Below are 21,198 nucleotides of genomic sequence, written 5' to 3' on the forward strand. Positions count from 1 at the left end.
CTGAAACGGGGGCCCAGCAAAGTCAGGTGACCTGCTGGGGGCAGAGCCAGGAACAGCCTCCAGGGCAGGAGTGGAGGGCTTTTCAACCCTCCAGCCGAACAGCCTGCAGAACCCACTCATTCTGGCAGAAGTGCATACATGCGGCCAGACACGAACACAGTTTAAGTTCTCGTATACCCATACTCTTTCAAACTTTGTATGCATTTTATTTTAGTAGTAGACTTTAAGTGAACATTTTTATTTCTCTCGCGGTTTTAATCATACAGTATTACGGCTTAAGAAAATAACTGCCATTTCAAAGCTAAATGTCCACTTCTCTTAATGCCCTTTTTTCTCTTCACACAATCATCGGCCTAAGAGTTTTGTTTTCTTCCATCTCTCCTATGGCAGCATTGACTGAGGCTCTGGAACTTTCAGAGACAAGAGGAGGGACCCTCCCTCTATTGGAGGTTACAGGGCAATATTAGCATGAATGGCTAAGAAATGGGTGGGGTTCGTTGGTGGAGAGAAAATTATTAAGAGGGGTAGGTTAACTCCTTGCTAAACTGACCTAACAGAATTCTTGCTGAAGGCAGGCCAGGGTGATCAGCTATTACCTAGGGGATGGTGAGACATGAGGGATTTGGTTAGATATTAAGGGTGACCAAATATCAAGGGCGTAACACCATATACAAAAATAAACTCAAAATGGATTAAAGACCTAAATGTAAGGCCAGACACTATCAAACTCTTAGAGGAAAACATAGGCAGAATACTCCATGACATAAATCACAGCAAGATCCTTTTTGACCCAGTTCCTAGAGAAACAGAAATAAAAACAAAAATAAACAAATGGGACCTAATGAAACTTAAAAGCTTTTGCACAGCAAAGGAAACCATAAACAAGACCAAAAGACAACCCTCAGAATGGGAGAAAATATTTGCAAATGAAGCAACTGACAAACGATTAATCTCCAAGATTTACAAGCAGCTCATGCAGCTCAATAACAAAAAAACAAACAACCCAATCCAAAAATGGGCAGAAGAGCTAAATAGACATTTCTCCAAAGAAGATATACAGATTGCCAACAAACACATGAAAGAATGCTCAACATCATTAATCATTAGAGAAATGCAAATCAAAACTACAATGAGACATCATCTCACACCTGTCAGAATGGCCATCATCAAAAAAGCTAGAAACAATAAATGCTGGAGAAGGTGTGGAGAAAAGGGAACCCTCTTGCACTGTTGGTGGGAATGTAAATTGATACAGCCACTATGGAGAACAGTATGGAGGTTCCTTTAAAAACTAAAAATAGAACTACCATATGACCCAGCAATCCCACTACTGGGCATATACCCTGAGAAAACCATAATTCAAAAGAGTCATGTACCAAAATGTTCATTGCAGCTCTATTTACAATAGCCAGGAAATGGAAGCAACCTAAGTGTCCAATGACAGATGAATGGATAAAGAAGATGTGGCACATATATACAATGGAATATTACTCAGCCATAAAGAGAAACGAAATGGAGTTATTTGTAGTGAGGTGGATGGACCTAGAGTCTGTCATACAGACTGAAGTAAGTCAGAAAGAGAAAAACAAATACAGTATGCTACCACATATATATGGAATCTAAGGGGAAAAAAAAGGTCATGAAGAACCTAGTGGCAAGACGGGAATAAAGACACAGACCTACTAGAGAATGGACTTGAGGATATGGGGAGGGGGTGGGGTGAGATGTGACAGGGTAAGAGAGTGTCATGGACATATATACACTACCAAATGTAAAATAGATAGCTAGTGGGAAGCAGCCGCATAGCACAGGGAGATCAGCTCGGTGCTTTGTGACCACCTAGAGGGGTGGGATGGGGAGGGTGGGAGGGAGGGAGATGCAGGAGGGAAGAGAAATGGGAACATATTGTATATGTATAACAGATTCACTTTGTTATAAAGCAGATGCTAACACACTATTGTAAGGCAATTATACTTCAATAAAGATGTTTGAAAAAAAAAAAATGTGGCTAGTCTGGAATTTTAGGATGGAATAGGAAAAAAGAATGTAAAATATCTCGTTACCAATTTTTATATTGATAACCTGTTGAAATAACAATATTTGGGATATACTGGTTAAATAAAATGTATTATTAAAATTAATTTCACTTCTTTCTGTTTACTTTTTCTAAACATGGCTGCTAGAAATATACAATTATATATGTAGTCTGCATTCTGTTTCCACTGGCCTGTATAGCTCTAGAGCTTCAATTTTCTACTTTTCTGCCAAAACTGGCCTAAATTTGACATAAAACAGAAGTTCCTTTGAGAGCTCACTGGCTAGCACAATCTTACCAATTGTTTCAAAAACATTTCCAGAATCACTTTTAGTCAGAAGGGACAGGGGTTCAAATTACAGAAGGCAATTAACAGGACAGTTAATGGATACTGAGAAGAGTCCACTGAGTATCTTCTCCCTCCATATCTTGGCCTCTGCTTTTCTCCACCCAAAACCCTCTCCCACCCTTGCTTCCCTTTGGCCTCTGAAGACAAGAGCCCATAAGTAATTTCTTCAAGGCCAGGCTGTATCCCAAGTTCTTGATTCCCCTCCCTCCTCTCACCTCTGGTTTATTCTCTTTGGCCTCCAAACACAAGAGCCCATAAGTAATTTCTTCAAGGCCAGGCTGTATCCCAAGTTCTTGATTCCCTTCCCTCCTCTCACCTCTGGTTTACACCACCAGTTATCCCAGCCTCTTCTTGCCAGTTCCTGACCCTCCCAAATTCTACCTTTCCCTCAGCCCACAAACATACGCAGGCCTTTTCCAGAAATCCCACCACTGACCATACATCTCCTTCTAGTCCCAAACCTCTGTCTGCCCTTCACAGCCCAAGGTCCTAACCAGGGGTCTATGTTCAACTCACTCCTCACCGATTACAGCCTACCTTCTGCCCCTACCATGGCCCTGACAATGCTCTTCACATGCAGCTGATGCTTACTTTCCCTCTAATCTGCCCTGGCCTCGTGGGGCCCTACGTGGCTGCCCACTCCCCTTCATCTTGACGCTCTCTCCACCCTGGGCTCCAAGACGCCACTATCTGTGCCCAGCCCCACTCCTCTCAGCAGTCCTTCTCGGTCTATCTAAGTGTCTCTCTTCTAACTGACTCTTCAGTCTTAAGCGTTGGTGATCTCTAGGGCCGGCCTTCCCAAACCTGAAACAATACAGAGTCGTGGGTCCCAACCTCAGCCACTCTCCACTTCCACTGGTCTGGGATGGGTCATGAACTTGCTTCCAAGATGCTGCTCGTGGGGGGAGGAACCACTCTTGGAGAGCACAGTCCTGGCGTTCCAACATTGGCCACCTTCCTTTTCATGCTATACAATCTCTCTATTCCCAGAATTTAACTCTGACCTCCACGCCCAAATCTATATTGCTAGTCACACACTCTCCAGAATTCCAAACCTATACAGACAGTGCCCGACTTACAATTTTTCCACATTATGATGGTATGAAAGTGTGATACACATTCAGTAGAAACCGCCCTTGGAATTTTGAATTTTGATCTTTTCCTGGGCAAGATGCGGTGCGACGCTCTCTCGTGATGCTGGGCAGTGGCAGCGAGCCTCAGCTCCTGGTCAGCCCTGTGATGACGAGGACCAATAATCCATACATTTACAACCACTCTGTACTCAGGCAGCCATTCTGTTTTTCACTTTCAGTACAGTGTTCAATACATTACATGAGACAGTCAACACTTTATTGTAAAATAGGCTTCGTGTTAGATGACGTTGCCCACCTGTAGGCTCACAGAAGTGTTCTGAGCATGTTTAAGGTAGGCTTGGCTAACCTGTGATGTTCAGTAGGGTAGGTGTATTAAATGCATTTTTGACTTACAACATTTTCAACTTATATTGATTGGGTTTATCGGGATGCAACCCCATTGTAAGTCGAGGCGGCTCTGTATTTCTGTCACCCACTAGCTGTGGTGCACCAAAGCTGCCTCTGACTCGCTCATGGAAACTCTTACCATCTCTTTCCACTCCACGTTCAGTGCTGTGAAGGAGCTAGTCTGCAACCAGCCACAGCATGAAAATTGGCAAATGCTACAAATCAGCTGCTATCCCGTACTCACCCCGAGCCAGTTGTTAAAAATGTACCCATACATGGGGCTTCCCTGGTGGCGCAGTGGTTGAGAATCTGCCTGCTAATGCAGGGGACACGGGTTCGAGCCCTGGTCTGGGAAGATCCCACATGCCACGGAGCAGCTGGGCCCGTGAGCCACAGTTACTGAGCCTGCGCGTCTGGAGCCTGTGCCCCGCAACGGGAGGGGCCGCGATAGTGAGAGGCCCGCGCACCGCGATGAAGAGCGGTTCCCGCACCGCGATGAAGAGCGGTTCCCGCACCGCGATGAAGCGTGGCCCCCGCTTGCCGCAACTAGAGAAAGCCCTCGCACGAACCGAAGACCCAACACAGCCAAAAATAAATAAATAAATAAATAAATAAAGTAGCTATTAAAAAAAAAAAATTAAAAAAAAAAAAAATGTACCCATACAACACTGGATACTAGGCATCTTAACCTGTGTTAAATTAATTAAATAGGGAGGACATTAGATGGAGGTGGTTCTAACTCCTTAGAAGCCAACATAAGCAAACCAAAACCTGAGCCTACAAATGCCTCAAGGTTCAGAAACCGAAACATAAGGACAACCAACCACAAGCATCCAACCAGGGTTTCCCAAATAAGGGCAACCGCTTGGGCTACAGCCAATCAGATGAGTTCCTTGCTTTGCTTCCGCATCTTCTCTACAAAAGTCTCATCCCAGACATCCCTGGTGGCACAGTGGTTAAGAATCCACCTGCCAATGCAGAGGACACGGGTTTGAGCCCCGGTCGGGGAAGACCTCACATGCCATGGAGCAACTAAGCGGGTGTGCCACAACTACTGAGCCTGTGCTCTAGAGCCCGCGAGCCACAACTACTGAGCCCACGTGCCACAACTACTGAAGCCCACGTGTCTAGAGCCCGTGCTCCGCAACAAGAGAAGCCACCGCAATGGGAAGCCCGCACACTGCAATGAAGAGTAGCCCCCGCTCGCCGCAACTAGAGAAAGCCCGCACGCAGCAACGAAGACCCAATGCAGCCAAAAATAAATAAATTAATTAAAAAAAAGAAAAGCCTCGTCCCCAGCTCCTGTCAATGGAGCATCCTGACCACTTCTGCTTGGTGCCACCAGATTCAAACTGATTTTTGCTCAAATAAACTCTTAAAACTTTTAATATGCCTCAGTTTCTCTTTTAATACCTGGAAGTCCCACAAACACGTCCAAAAACGAGCCCAAAGAGGATCCACCAACTCTCAGTAACCTATTCTCCCTTATTCTATTTCTTCTCTTCATTTTCTTTCTTTGGAAAAATAATTCTCCATATCATTCTCAATCCCATTTTTCTGAAGCATTTTCTTCAGTGAATTTAGCAACATCTCAATGTATCTTCACTACTTGCTGACATGTCAGCTATCGGAATCCCTCCCTCCTTCCCACTAGGAGATACGCAGGGACCTTATCTTCTTGTTCATTATTGTTTCCCAACAATACTACAAAGCATGGTAGAGCCAGCTCCTGGAACAGCACACACCATATTATTTCAGGGTGATACTATTAGTCAATATTAGTTACATCAGTAAAGTGAAAAAAGGTTCCAAATGGCCAACTGAGGCAAAAACATGGGAATTATATTCATTCTTCCCTCTCGCTCACCAGCCAGAGAAGATTCTCACCAAGTGCCATCAACCCTAACACGCTGAGCTGTACTTGTAACCACCCTTGAGACCGTGCCTTCTGTGGTTATTGCCGTCAATCAGTCCAGCATCACCTGTGGCGTAGGCTAGGGGCCACCAAATACTTGTGATAAAGCACCCCTAGCAGGACACACTGTCCAAATACACTGTGCGTTTATACATTATATGCATATATATTTTCAATGCACAAATATGACCTGTAAATACTGCATGTGTTTCATAAACCATATGTAAAATAAAAACATGTAGAGATAAAATAAATATAAGCATTCTTTGTAATTGCAAAAAAACCAAAACAATCCCTATCAACAAGGGATTAATTAAATTATGGTGCCATGAAATCCTGTGCTAAAAAGGATGAGATTATTATGAAAATCTTTCCATAATATGGTCAACTTCAAAGAGAGACTAGAAAACAAAATGTATAATATCCCATTGATGTAAAAGTATACATTTACATACTGATGAAAATACCTCAACAAAGATATGGATGAAGAAAGGGAAACCAGGAGGACAAGGGGAAGGGGGGAAGGGAGGGAGAGGAGAGAAAAGGAAAAGTGTTTCAAAGGACCTACACTGAGGTATTGATTGTGGTTTTCTTTTCTGGCTTAAGAAAACAATGAATATTTTCTATTTTATTCTTTTTGCCTGTCTGTATTTTCAATTTTCCAGCAACAAATACAAATTGTTCTTTTGGTAAGCAAAGAAAATGTTCTTAAAATATGAAAAAGAAAAAAGGTTACTTTTAAATGGAAGGGGAAAATTTTTTCTGTGGTTTCCTGTCACTAAAGGAAAAAAAAAAATTCCTATTCTTTCATTTGGGTCTTCAGGATTTTTCCCTCAAACCAGACCAGGAAGAGTTCCTACCTTCAAGGATTTGACCACTCAGAAAAAAACACATGTTGGTTGAAAGAATGAGAGAAAGAAAACAGAAGCAAGCCCTCCCTCCACCCACTGACTCGAGAGGATAAGAATTCCCCTTCTCAGGGGCTTCTCTGGTGGCGCAGTGGTTGAGAATCTGCCTGCCAATGCAGGGGACACGGGTTCGAGCCCTGGTCTGGGAAGATCCCACATGCCGCAGAGCAACTAGGCCCGTGAACCACAACTGCTGAGCCTGCGCGTCTGGAGCCTGTGCTCCGCAACAAGAGAGGCCGCGATAGTGAGAGGCCCGCGCACCGCGATGAAGAGTGGCCCCCGCTTGCCGCAACTAGCGAAAGCCCTCGCACAGAAACGAAGACCCAACACAGCCATAAATAAAATAAATAAATAAAAAAGAATTTCCCTTCTCCACTTTTTTCGTATCCCACCGAAGACTTCCGGTGTTGCCAATACAGAATTTGTTTCCCATGAAAATTCAGAGTATATACTATGCACTTTTCAAAAGTGGAATAAGGGTATAAATTAGTATCAAAGCCAGTGTATTTCTGGAGTAAAGTAGAAAAGGGCATCTTTTTTTCCTTAGATTAAAAAGAAATAAAAGGTTCAAATGATTATACATGTAAATGATGTGAATGATGCCATTCAGTAGTGACGATGTGATGAGTAATCATGATGCGCTACACTGAGACAGATGGTCCCTCTCTCTCGCTTTCTGGTTGGTGGAATCATATTGAGACTTGTCCTAGATTGGTGGCTTTCCAAGCAATAAAAACTTATTTTTCCTAAATGCTATGCTATGACAAACCTCAGTATATAAAAGACACAACAACCCAAAAGACTTATTCAGGTTTAAATGGGAGCAGGGCACTGAGAGGTGGCCTCAGTCCTGCACAAAGGCAGCCCTTGAATCAGATCCTTGGAAACCCAGAGTTGCACAAGTTACAGTTGGAAAACTGTCACCGGGACCATCTGGACGGCTAGGAAGAGAAAGTGGGAATGTTGTTTCTCAGTCTCTTCTCTAATAATTAGAACAGAAGAAACCCAGTTACTCTCTTTATCCTTTTATCTTTTTTAAGCTTAGAGTTATGAAGTGTTTTCCTCAAATTTCTTTTCATCCAAACATAGCTGGCACTCTACAACCAAAGCACAGAGCTTCTGAAGTCCCACCCTCTAGCTTTCTGGTCAACCATCTCCTTCCTTTTGCTGGAGGTACCACTGTAGTCACCCTACTTCCCAGCCTGGGACAGTCCCCAGTTTCACCTCTTGTCCTGGTATAATTAATAACAGACCCCTTTCACTCTCATCAGTATACCTGTTTAGGTCATCAATTGTAAGATAACCCAATATATTACCATGTTCTTCCCCCTATTTGTCAGAACTTCCATTTTGCTAATGTGTGCTAGATTGTTGTTTTGATTATCACATAATTTGTTATGGTCTCAACAGGGACCCCCAACTGGAGCCAGATCTGTGCCACAGACCATTCAGTTTAGCCAGGGGGTGCCTCTCACACCCTTCCAGTCTGGTCCATGCTATACCCATTGTCTGACCTGTCGTCTTGGGTCGAACTGTGTCCCTTCCTAAAGTAGATATTGTTGGAGCGAAGCTGTCTGGAAAGTGTGGTTTGGACACTTGTGGGTGCAGCTGCCCCAGGGATGCTGAAGAAGCCAGCATCCAGGAGTGGAAAGATCAAAATATGGGAGAAGAGTCAGCAAACGTCCAAAGGGGAAGAGGGGGGAAAGGAGTGGAGAGAAACTGGGGGGCAGGGAGGCCGGCAGGGAGCATCGTGAAAGACTCAACAGCCTCGAAGAGGTGGACCCTGTACCAGCTGCGTCTTTGTCATGCTGATCTCTGTGGGGTATATTTGATGTCCTAACATTTAAATAAAATATTTTTCTTTATTGAAGTCGAGTTGATTTACAATGTTGTGTTAGTTTCAGGTGTACGGCAAAGTGATTCAGTTATACATATACGTGACAAGAACACTGAATACAGTTCCCTGTGCTATACAGTAGGTCCTTGTTTCTTATGTGGTTTTTTTTTTTCCATTTTATTTATTTATTTATTTATTTACTTATTTATTTATTTATCAGCTGTGCCGGGTCTTAGTTGCAGCACACGGGATCTTCGTTGCAGCATGCGGACTCTTAGTTGCAGCATGCATGCAGGATCTAGGTCCCCAACCAGGGATCGAACCCGGGCCCCTGAACTGGGAGCTCGGAGTCTCACCCACTGGACCACCAGGGAAGTCCCTCTTACGAGTCTCTTAATAAAAGTTCATTATATGTTGTTAAATTTTAAATTGTGATATTTAGGAGTTAATGACCATTTGAATCCATGAAGAAAAGTGTAAACACCGCAAATAACCCATTTGCTGAGTCATTCAGTGGGTTCACGGTGGGGTACGGCAGATGGAGAGGAGCAGGAAGGGACATGACTTCGGGGCACAGGAGTAGCCTCGGGAAACGAGGAGAGGAAGAAGAGGCTGTTTGGCAACCGCTTAAGGAAGCGAGGAGAAAAGGACTCCAGGAAACCAGCAGGTGCTGGGACCTCCGGAGTCACACCAGCCTGCATCACTGGCCTGGTTTGCGTGTGTGTGTCCTGTGTTTACCAAGACCCATTTCACTGCACTAAACAGGGTCTCTACAAACTCTTGTTTGTGACCCCCTCTCTGAGGACCTGTTGGTCACCAGTGACTAGTTTCATTCCCACTTACTGCCTCATGCCTTCTCTCCTTAGAAAACTGTTGATGTGCTTCTGTATCAAGAGGGGTTCTTTCTCTCTTTATCTCTTCTCCCTCCCATCCTTCCCAAACCCCTCCCCCCCCCAAAAAACATCTACAAAACTGCAGGAGTAGAGAGACTGATAGAAATCAAATTCCCAATGGTGCCAAATGTCACTATTGGTTCAAGCTTCCCTCCACAGAATAATCCTGAAGAATAATAATCTTGTTTCTGAATAATCTTGCTTGCTTGGTTATTGAAAGCTCTCTTTTAAGGCTCTATGTGTATTTCAGGGGTGACGGTCCTTGACAGAGAATCTCTGGTTCCAAGAAAGTTCGAACAAATAGCCACAGGAGAGAAAGAACTCTGGCAGATCCCATTGCTCTTAGTAAACATAAAGAAATGGAAAATTTCTAAGGCCACAAATCATAGAGACAGAGATCTTTGCGGCCGGTAAAGACGGGAGCGGCTCCAACAAGAGTGGCACACAGCTCAAACCAAGTCTTATCTCTCGCACTTAAAACTACAATGCAAAACAGAGGGCAATTGCAACTTATGTTTACCTAAGGATTACATAATACTTTTGTTATCTGTTAATCTTCCTTATCAGGTGTTGCTTATGTCAGTATTAAAAAGTATTTTTCATTCCTTAAATAGCACCTGATAAAATGTTTCTTGGCTATACATTTACCCAGGATTTTGTGGAGAAGCCAAACTGAAATGGAGACTTTCCAGCTCCACAGCCTTGTAATAGTTAATCGTGATTAGTTTTGAGGGTACCAGAAAGCCTCTTTCTAGTCCCATTTGGCCACGCATCATGTGACACCCTTGTGGCCTTGGCTGGATGAGTTCCACCTGCTGACCAGGGCTTGGGTAGGGGTGAGAGATCTCACTGAAAGGGCCGCCCCCTCCCAGGCAACTGTGTTTTCCGGAACGTGCTCCAGGGCTTGCTAATATCCGACAGCCTCCAGGCATTTCTGAAAAGGAACCAGCCCTTTCAGAAGCATTTGCTAAGGGAAAAGCTGGGTATCTGCTGGCCTGGATCAGTGGGAAAGAAGAAAGCCTTCACTTCAGAGACCTGTAACTGCTTCCTGCAGCAGGGCAGCTGCCTCCAGTGACGTGGTGGGCCAGCACCTCCATACCGCCTCGACCACTGTCTGACTGTCTGATAATAAGCCCAGCCTCTCAGAAACGTGGTGTGTCTCCTGCAGGCCACCTCAAGGTTCCAAATAAGGCACGGGTAGCAATCTGAAGGTGACCATGAGCGAGTTCATTTCTAGCAGGCATGAGTAAAACCCTTTCAATGACTAGCAAAAAGCAATGAGCTTTAAAAACAGAGTGAAACAAATCTAAAATGTGACCCTTGAAGAGCCTTAGCCAAGAAACCGGGCATTGAGACAGGGTCAACCTGTGATCTCCTGCCTCCACAATAACCCCTCTGGAGGGGCTTCCTCGGGCACCCAGCACCTCTCTCCTATAAGCTTAACAATCTTGTCTTCTTGTAATAACCTTTTTATTTGGCAATGATTCGAGATTTACAGAAGAGGTGCAAAGATAGTACACAGAGCTCCCGTATACCCCTCACTTAGTTTCACCCCGGGGTTAACATCTTACGTTACCACGGCACGTCTGTCAAAACTAAAAGCCAACATTGGTAGATTACTATGAGCTAAACTCCAGACTTTATTTGTAGTTACTTTCACTAACGTCCTTTTTCTCTTCCAGGATCCCATCCGGGGCATCATGGTGCTTTCAGTCGTGACACCTCCCGAGGCTCCATGGTCTGTGAGAGTTGCTCCATCTTCCCTTGGTCTCCTACCTTGACAGTTTTGAGGAGTATTTTGTAGATATCAGATATCAGGTATTTTATAGAATGCCCTCAGTTTGGATTTGTCTGATGTTTTTCTCATGATTAGACTGAGGTTACAGGTTTGGGGGAAGACAACCATGGAGGAGAATGGCCCTTCTCACCACACCGGGGGTTCCCTGAGATCCACATGACTTCTCCCTGGGGATGGTCACTTGATGACTTGGATTCCTAGTGTTTGCCAGGTTTCTGCACTGCAAAGTTATTACTTTTCCCTTTCCATACTCTAGTCTTTGAAAGCAAATCTAAGTCCAGCCCTCATTCTGGGCAGGGTGAGGGGGAGATGGTGGTGCCCAGGGACACAGCTCCACCTCCTGAATGCAGGGGTTGCAACTTATATTACTCAGAATTCTCCTGTAAGGAAGACTTGTCTCTCCTCCTTCCCTCAGTGACTTATCTATTCAATCATTTACATCAATAGGGACTTCCGTGGACTCGTAAGGACTTAGGGTTTGGGTTATAATCCAGTGCTGTATGATTGACTTCGTTGCGCAGATTGTTCCAGCCACTAACTCTGCCCACCCTGCCCTCTTCCACGACTCCTCCTCCAGCCCCTCAAGACACCTGGAGAGGCCACCTCTCTGCTGCACTTGGCTGGCTCCACTCTCCAGCCGACCTCAGGGTTAACCACGGTGTGCCCAGTTCCCCCCAAGATTACCTCGCTTCCCTCCCACCTGGTGTCAGCACCTGCCATGGGGCGACACCAGGGCTAACCTGGAAGTCAGAGGCGGGCTGACGTGGGAGCAAAGGCCTGCGCTCCACCGGCACGCGTCCAGTTCCAGGGACACGGGAGAGACGGGGCGCTGCGGGTGCCCCGCCCCCTGGGGTGCCACAGGCCGCGAGCAGGTGTCCAAGGAGGTGAGCCGTCTGCACACCAGTGTGTTCTTATGAAAGCATGACCACCTGCCATCTTTTTCCTTACTCTGATAAAACTTCCAGGTTTGAAACCAAGTTCCAATTTCCTTTCCATGTGTGCCATGCGTCCTGACGTTTCATGTTTCCTTCCTGTTCGGAGCACAGAGGAAGTGCACAGTTTAAAAATGGAAACGAGACTTGGCTACTTCACCTGCACTTACTTTTAGCATCAAACCATGGCAATGTCATACGCACAGTTCATCATGAGTTTTCACAGTGGATTCACGCCGCCAGACGCTGCTTCCAACCTGCTTATTTATAACCAATGGGAATTTTTATATCAAACTTGACTTTACATTTTTTAATTGAAATCATAAGCTGTACTGAAAACTGGAGAGGGCCATGACCGTTGGAGACCCCTCCTGATCCAGCTTCTGTGTTCCTCATGAGCAGTAAAAATTTAAACACTGCCTCATTGCCAAGTCAGTGAAGAGCAAGGGACGGGCTGTGTCAGGAGCTGCAACAGAGGCCAGGAAACAACGTGTGTTTCCACACCAGCTGCAGACAGGTGTGCGGGAGGGGACACCACGCTTACACGTGTCTCCCAGAGTGAGCGGGTCCCCTTCGCTTCCCATCACAGTGCCACTGCTTTCAAGGAAGGGGATCACAGTGAGCCCCCCAACAACGAGAAACAGCTGTTCCCAGGGTCTTTCCAATGACATGGAATTACAAACTCTAAAGGCAAAACCGAGGCGCCTCTTGGGGGTGTCGCCCTGAGAAGCAGGCTTCATTGGATGCGTGTCCACAGGCCCCCGAACGGGCAGTTTCCTTTAAAACATAACTTTGTTTCGTTTTGCTTGAAATTATCCCTCCGAAAGAGGATGTGGTCACACGTTTGTGATCTTACCAAATCTGTCGCAGACCAGGACTGTGCATTCAATTTTAAAATTTTGAATAGCGAAGTACTAGGAGAGGAAGAATGGCTGAATTGACATCACTCAGTGGTGGTTTGGGAAGCTTTTAGACGTCATAGAGTTTACCTGAAAGGATGGGTAAGAAATAATAACAATACTAATGAAAGAGAAAGCCATATATCACAGATTCCTTAATTATCTGTGGGTGTGGGCTAGGCTATTATAAAATATGCGTTGCCCAAATTTCTTCCAGAAGTACTATACTCAGTGGTCGTGTGATAACGATGGACCCACGTGGTTTTCCAGAGGTGGAGGTGTGCATGGGGAATTGGGCGAAGGGGGTCAAGAGGTACAAACTCCTTTTGTTATAAAGATAAGGAAGTCCTGGAGATGTAACGTACAGCGTGGTGACTACAGGCAATTATACTGTGTTGTAATATTTGAAAGTGGCTAAGAAAGTAAATCTTAAACATTCTCATCACAGAAAACAAAACTGTAGCTGTACGGTAGCGGATGTTAACTATTATGGTGATCATTTTGCAATATGTACATGTACTGAATCGTTACCTTATGCACCTGAAAGTTATACAAAGTTATATGCCAGTTATGTCTCAATAAAACTGGGGGGAGGGGAAAAAAAGATTGACTGAAATAGCTGTTTACAGCTTGGATCAATTTCCAGTGACTTTACTATCTAAAGTCCTCTATCACCACTTAGGAATGAAAATAACTTGTTCTGGAAAATGTGTTAGGGTCAAAAAGTGGCCCTAACTTTAATAAAACTGACATGAAGGGAGAACAGGAAAAGCAGCATTTTAAAACTAATATGTTACGCAAATAAGTTGTGATTTTATATCTACCAACAGTGATTTTACAGTGTTACAATTAGTACGAGTAGAAAATTGGACCCTCTATATTTACATTCCCTGCAGCCGATATATTCAAGGTGGGCGAAAGCTTTTCCTGGATCTTGGTGATGGGAAGGAGGGTCCTCACCACACATTCAAGGTTCCCTTACATCGGGTGTGAATTGTATTCCGAGTGGAAGGAGAAATCATCAAAATAGTTAGTCCTGGCTGCTCTGTAGAGACCAGCTCTTCAGGGCCAAGATGAAGCATGGGGGTCAGTTAGGGGTTGAGATCTGGCCCAGGTCCAAGGGGACGATGACAGGGTGAGGGCTTGAGGGTCTAGGCCACAATCTTCAAATGGAGCCGAGCAGGTTGACTGATGGACTAAACGTGTGGAATAGGGGCAAGGTGAAATCACATACGGCTTCGATCTACTCACCTGAACACCACAGTCCTTAAAGGCACATTTTTGAAGAACAGCTAACGGCCTGGGATACCTGACATATTAAAACACGTTGGAGAACTTTTCTGCAAATGGACCCCCACTAAATATTTTCAAATTCGTGGGCCATATGGTCTCCATTACAGCTAATCAACTCCACTGCTGTAGCTCAGACAATACGTAAAGGAATGAACGTGGGCCATGGGTGGCCACCCTCTGTATTTTATACACACACACGCTCCACCAATTATAAAAGAACATGTGCTATTTGTAATTGATCAAAGAAAACCACTGGGAAGGAATTATGTACCCCAATATTTATAGCGATTATCTCTATGGTTTTTATTTTCTTTTGTGTGTTTTAAGTATTTTCAAAAATTCCCCCACATATGTATTCCTGTTGTAATCAGATAAAATCTACCCCCCAAAAGCGTGAAATTCTATCTTTAAAAATCTACAAAGAAAAACAAAGCCAGGTGTTTTCATGTCCTGTCATTGATCATACTTTCAAATGGAGATTTTTTTTTTAATATAAAAAGACTCTGAAAAAGGTCATCAGTAAATAAATGCTAAATCGGTAGTTGAAAAGAAAATAACCCGTCATGCTTCCTAGAACTGGAGAGAGTCCGTGTGAGGAATGGGGAAGGCTGTTTTTCGCTACATTGGCTGAGTCTCTGGAAAAGATTGCATCTTGAATTAGCGGCTTGACTGTCTGCAGTCCAGGTAAATATTGTGTTGCTACAACGGAAATCATCCTGCCACGTGGGTCACCCTGTCATATAATTAGCCTCCGTTCATATCAGGGGCAAATCAAAGCAGCAGCAGTTGCTGTTAATGTGGTAACTGAACAAACCAGCAACACTCTCTTCCTGGATCCACATCCGATTTGATAGTATCACCATCCCACCGAAGACACCAGAAGGGTTGCTTTGCGGCATTTTTCAATAGCAAGCGGAACCTGAGAGAACGCGGAGCATCCTAAGGACTTCCCAGCTGTCTCAGCTGCTGTGATTTTTTGCATGTTCTTCACTGCATCACTGCGCATCTTAGTCATCCAGCTGGGAAACTAGGTGGAGGGTGAAATTTCACCGTAAGTGTCCTGTGGTTCATGGATATCGCCCTCAGGCTCTCCCATTCACCTTATCCTGCACGTGGTCAGGTTCATTGTCTCCGATCACCCGATCCCGTCCTCCCCGCGCCAGAAGGTCTGCCCCCTCCTCCTTCACCCCCTTCCCAGATGTTTATCCAGACAAACATGCTGCAGCACATCTCCATCCCCCAGTCCATTTCAGGAAACCCACCCTGGCCATCGTCCTCTCCTCTGCTGCCAGGTGTTATTTACTTCTCAATGCGACTGTTAAGTCCTTGCCTAAGCAGTAAACCGCCGAAGGGCCGTCTCTGGTGTCCTGTCCTCTCACTGTGCTGGGCACACTGCACGCTCCGAGGCGCAGTTCTGCCGAGTGACCCCTGCAGACAGCCTGCCTGGGTTCTGATGCTGTTCTACTACCCACCAGCTGGGTGAGCTCGGGCAAGTGACTTAACCTCTCTGTCTGTTTCCTCGTCTGTGAAGTGGGGATAACAGCACTTCGTAACAGCTGCTGTGAAGACTTAAGGCATATGTAAATGTTGTAAGTGGATTAGATTAAGTATATAAGATTAGAGAATGAGAATGTCATCATATGCAAAACACTAAGGACAGAGCAGGCATTTTGACTGTCCTACTTATGTGTTGGCTTAAAAAGAACACACGAGACAAAGATTGTCTCACGCTTTCCATGTTGCTCTCTCCAATCACAACTATCTTTCCTTTCTCTAATGTTCAGCAGAATATCAATGTAAGGAATGAATGAAACTATGTTTTTGATTTCCTATTCTTTCACTTTCAATCCTTCATTACTGCTGGCCAGTTCACCTCTTGATGAAAGATAATAGTAATTGCACAAAGGATTGCTTACTCTGTACCAAGTGCTTTATGTTAATAATTTCATGTAATCCTTGAAACATCTTGGGGAAGGTGTCGTTCTAATCCCCTTTCACAGATGAAGAGACAGATTGAGAAGCAAAGCATCTTGCCCAAGGCCACTCACAAGACTTGGAAATGGCTGAGCCAGGGCTGTTCTTCTTCTGAATCACCCATTGCTCATAGCATTATTCTAGACTCATCACAGGTGCTTATGAATTACATAGTTTGGCTAAATGACTGATTCATTTAATAACTGTTTATTGATGGCAATTGTAGGCCAGACTTGGGGAGGGCAAAGATTAGAAATGTTTCCCCTGTTAAACCACGGTGGGGTGGGGATGGTGGTGTGCTGAATTGGACGATTGGGATTGACATGTATACACTGATGTGTATAAAATTGATGACTGATTAAAAAAAAAAAAAGAAATGTTTCTCCTGTTATCACTGAGTTTAAGTCTCGGTGACTTTGTCTGTGGGGAACACAGACAAACCAAGAAGCAATTACAAAGCAACGTGATGGGCCCCGTTAGGACAGGGAAAATACAGAATGACACGGAGAGGTGCACAGGAGACAGGCATGGGGTCTGCGGCGAGCAGAAAAGGCTTCCCTGAGGTGACGTTTTAGTGATGCTAAAGGATGGGCTGTGGTTGAGACGGGGGATTCCAGGTGGAAACAAGACAACGCATTGCTCGGCTGGGGACCAAGAAGGGGGCGTGGCTAGAGAGGACTGCAGGGGGAACGAGTTCCCGCAAGCATTAAGCAGGGTTTCTTTCAGCAAATCAGGCAGTGGACAGCCTGAGTCGGGACCCGCCTGCAGCCCACGCAGCCAGCAAGCTGATTAGGAAGGTTTGTGCTCCTCCTCCAACCGCAAGGCTCCTTTACACCAGAGGAAGCGGCATCCTTAAGACAGCATCAGCGAACCGCTGGCTCTTCCGGGGCCCTGCGGCCCTGTTAAAGGACTTGGCTGCCGGGATGAAGGAGATGGACCATGTCCTCCTTGGCCTTAGAAACCTTCCCTTAAGAACAGTCACAGGACGGCAGACACTGAGATCAAACGATGCGTCCTGATATCCAGAGGAGACCCGGTGACACTGAGTATCAGTAGCTTGTCTGTCATCCACGCCTGTGGGTATCAGGGCGGTGATGCAGTTTTCGAGGGCATCAGAGGTTTCATCTCAATTTACTCATCGGTGTTCAAAATGTTTTTCTTTTTCATTTTTTTTTTCTTTTTGTTTCCTCACGCTGGGTCTCCATGCAGACAACAAAGGGAAAGACTAAAGCAATTACCTAGATGCCATTTTTTAGCATTTTTACCAAGTGTGCCTGTATTATCTGCATATTTCTGAAGAAACTTCTATAAATTACCTGAACAAGAATGAATTCTTTGCCTGAAGTTATAAGGCAGAAAATTCTCCTCCAGAGGAAAGGTCCTGGTAGCCAAAAGGAATGGCACATTTTCTCTACACCCACTAATTTACAATAATGAACATTTTATCAACGACAATGAAAAACCCAAGCATTAGAGTATGTTCCAAGTAGCTGAGACTCTGATTACTTGTGCGAACTGTATTGTCTACACCTACTCTACGACACGAGATATGAGGTCCCCACTGGTCTGATGTCGTGTGAAGGACTGCTCCCAGAGGTCATCGTGCGGGGTGCAGAGTGCCCCACGCCTGCCCAGCCCCGCTGGAGAGCGCGGACGTATAGAGTGGATGGAGAGGAGAGACTGCCCTGCGGATTTCAGCCAACCTTATCAAGGCCAAGGCAATCATGTGATAATGTGTGAATGAAGCAGAAGGGGTGGCCCGGGGATTTCTGCACTCCCAGCAACATTCACACTTCGTTTCCAGCCAGCTCTCATTTTCCTCTGCTGGGCGTTTACTAGCCGCTTTTCACATGACACTCAGAACCCCCATCTTACTAATTTGCTCAGGGTAGAAGTCCCGTCAGAATTAGACTCTGTACCAGGGATTGCTGCATCGCTAAAATATCCCTGCTAAACTCCCGAAAAGGCAATGTCTTCTGCTACCACTTTTCTTCTGGAAATGATGGCCTCAGGTCACTCATTCCCTCGTCAAACATTTTTAGTGAGCACTTATTAAGTGCCAGGCACTGTGCTAGGCCCTGGGGTCACAGGGGCAGATCCAGGAGACGTGGTATCTGTTTCACGGAGCTCCCAGGGTGGTACAGAAGCTGGATATGAAACAAGTGAAGACACAGACCAACATACAAAGGCCCATTTGGTTAAGAGCTAAGAGAAGCTGGGCTCTAATGAGGAAGGGTTTAAACCAGACCACCTATATTGCTTTTCCTCCGCCCCCCGCCCCCCGCCACAAATGTGCACAAGTATGTTTTCAGTTGGCATCAGTCCTTAGGAGAGCTGAGTGCTCGCTTGATTTCAGCGGCGACAAGTGCAGGGAGCCCCTTCCACACGGTGGGAGCTGTAGGTTTGGGATGCAGGCTGCATCAGGCTTGTCGAAGAGCCGTCTGCCATGTGTCAGTGCCTCATCTAAAATCGCACAGGAGCACACGAGACCTTTCTGAGTCCCTTTGTCTCCTTTGCAGCCCACCTCCCATGCCCACCCATGTCACGTCTCTTGCTCGACTGGACCAGCCAAATGCTGGAATTGATGACAATTTTCTGACCAGCTTTCACCAGCGAAGAAGCCTGCCTTGAAATCCGTGAGCCCTCTTGTTCATTCCCAGGGAGAAGCTCTCACAAAATGCCCCGAAGCTGGACAATGTTGATAAAACCCAAACTCACTCCTTTATGTCTTCAAGCAACAAGAACCCGACTGCCCACAGTGGCAACGAGAGCGGCAAGGATTCTAAGTAAGCCAGCATAAGAGGATCACCTCACAAAACATGAAATCGCCGACCTGGTCCACCCCTGGGGCCCAGACATGCCAGCACTTCGACAGATTTTAACCCCCTCCCAAGGCGCCACCAAGACACACAGGTCTCCCGTTTCATGTCCTCAGCACTCTGACATTTATCCCCTCATCCCAACCCGATAGGAAACACTCACGGCACAGATGTGTCAGAGCCGGCTGGATGGAAAACCACGGCTCGTCCAGGGGCTGGCTGCCAAAGCCCACAGATCAGTGTGCCCTGGTGATGGTGCCAAAGCCAAAGCATGCCTGAGACCGTGCAGGTTTTGACAGGTCAAAGCTAGCGTTGGAATGTTTTATCGCTGATGGGCTTCCACGTTCATCTCAGACTCCTGTCTTGGGGGAGCATTCTGGCAGACCAGAAGAATACTTTTCAAATACAGACTTGCTTGAGGGTTCCCCCAGGAAAAGCCCTCCGAGCGGGGAGAGCATATCCATGGAAAGCAAGAAAGGGCTTCAGGCCACAAGAGTCCCAAGATGGCAAAAGATCCAACCTCAGCCGACTGTCCTTCCGGACGCTTGCCTGCTCTTCCTCTGACGGGCCCCCCACCCATCCCACTCTGCCTGTCTTGGCCCTTAGGACCAGCGCCGACACCCTCGAGGGGCCCGACCCCCTGCCCTGGTCAGCTGCACGAACCAGAGAACCACTCTTGTTCCGGAGCCCTCACAGAGGGGTCGGGAGCTTGGCAGCTTCCACGTGCTCTAATCCTCATCACCACCCCTGAATTAAATAGCATTTCCCATGTTTCAAAAGCGAAGAAATGAGGGACTTCCCTGGCCGTCCAGTGGTTAAGACGCTGCGCTTCCTTTGCAGGGGGCGCGGGTTCAAGGGTTCGATCCCTGGTCGGGGAACTAAGATCCCGCATGCCGCGGGGTGCGGACAAAATATTAAAAACATTTTTAAGAAGTGAAGAAATGAGGCTTTGAGGTTTTAGAACTTGCCCAGGGCCAGGTGCCTGCGAAGAGAGCTGGGCTGAAACCCCAGGCAGTGGGCCTCGGAGCCCACTCTGTAAATGCCCCTCCTGTTCTGCCTGGACGTCCGAGCCTCAGCCGGGCTGCCAGCTGCCAACATCTGCAGCGGCTACACTGTGGGGCTTGGGGGTGGGTTTACGTGGTGAGTGGCTATGACCACAGGTCAAACAAATGCTTTAGTTCTTCAAAGGGAAAAGGATGGCGTTAGGCGTGGATATGGGTGGCCACGTGGTGACTTCACGTCCCAGGGCCCTTTATCCACTAGCAGAGTGCAGTCCCCGCCTGGGGCTGCAGTCAGCGACTCAGCTGTTTCAGGAGCAAATCGTGAGCAGATCAAGCGCAGGAATTCTCGGCCCCCAAGTATATTCACAGGATACGGAACAATTCAGCTCTCATGTCTATTTGAGGATCTTCGCAGGGGGCACTTCGGAGCAGCTCATTTTACTGACGTCTGCGGGGACAAACACGGAGTTCTAGCAGGGCCCAGATCAGAGCAAGACATCCAGAGCTGCAGCGCAGCCCGGGCCCCGGAGAGGATGCAGAAAGTTAACACCCACCCCGGCCATCCTTCACCGCAGCAGGTGGCCCCGGCTCCAGGCTGAAGACCCAGCCGCCAACCTCAGGGGAAGGGGAAGAGACCACTTGGGACAAAAGGAGCCTGTGAGGTGACCGCTCTGCTCGGTTAGTGTGCCTCCTGGCCCCCTGGGGAGGCGTGTTCTGAGCAGGGAAGTGGCTTCAGATCGGGGGTCCTCTGCTCCTCGCAGAAATGATCACAAATAACAAGAGCCGGGACAGCTCCGGTGAACCGCGTGCACGCCCTTCTGTGCTCGATGCTGTACATACAGCTTCTCTGTCAAGCCTTTCCAGAGCTCTGGAAAGCTTATTTATTTTTGTCTTATTATTGAAGTATAGTCGCTTTACAATGTTAGTTTCTGCGGTGCAGTGAAAGGAATCAGCTATGTGTATACCTATATCCTCTCCCTCTCGGACCTCCCTCCCTCCCCCCCATCCCACCCATCTAGGTCATCACAGAGCACCGAGCTGTATACCGCAGGTTCCCACTAGCT

The 21,198-nt window shown here is 46.4% G+C and overlaps 1 protein-coding gene across 1 annotated transcript in view; it reads right to left on the bottom strand.

Moving 5' to 3' along the window:
* RETREG1 (reticulophagy regulator 1) overlaps positions 1 to 21,198 on the bottom strand; it is a 126,526-nt gene that overhangs the window by 40,982 nt on the left and 64,346 nt on the right. The window lies entirely within an intron of this gene.

The sequence above is a fragment of the Balaenoptera acutorostrata genome, chromosome 2, assembly GCF_949987535.1.
Source record: "Balaenoptera acutorostrata chromosome 2, mBalAcu1.1, whole genome shotgun sequence".
Classification (NCBI taxonomy): Eukaryota; Metazoa; Chordata; class Mammalia; order Artiodactyla; family Balaenopteridae; genus Balaenoptera; species Balaenoptera acutorostrata.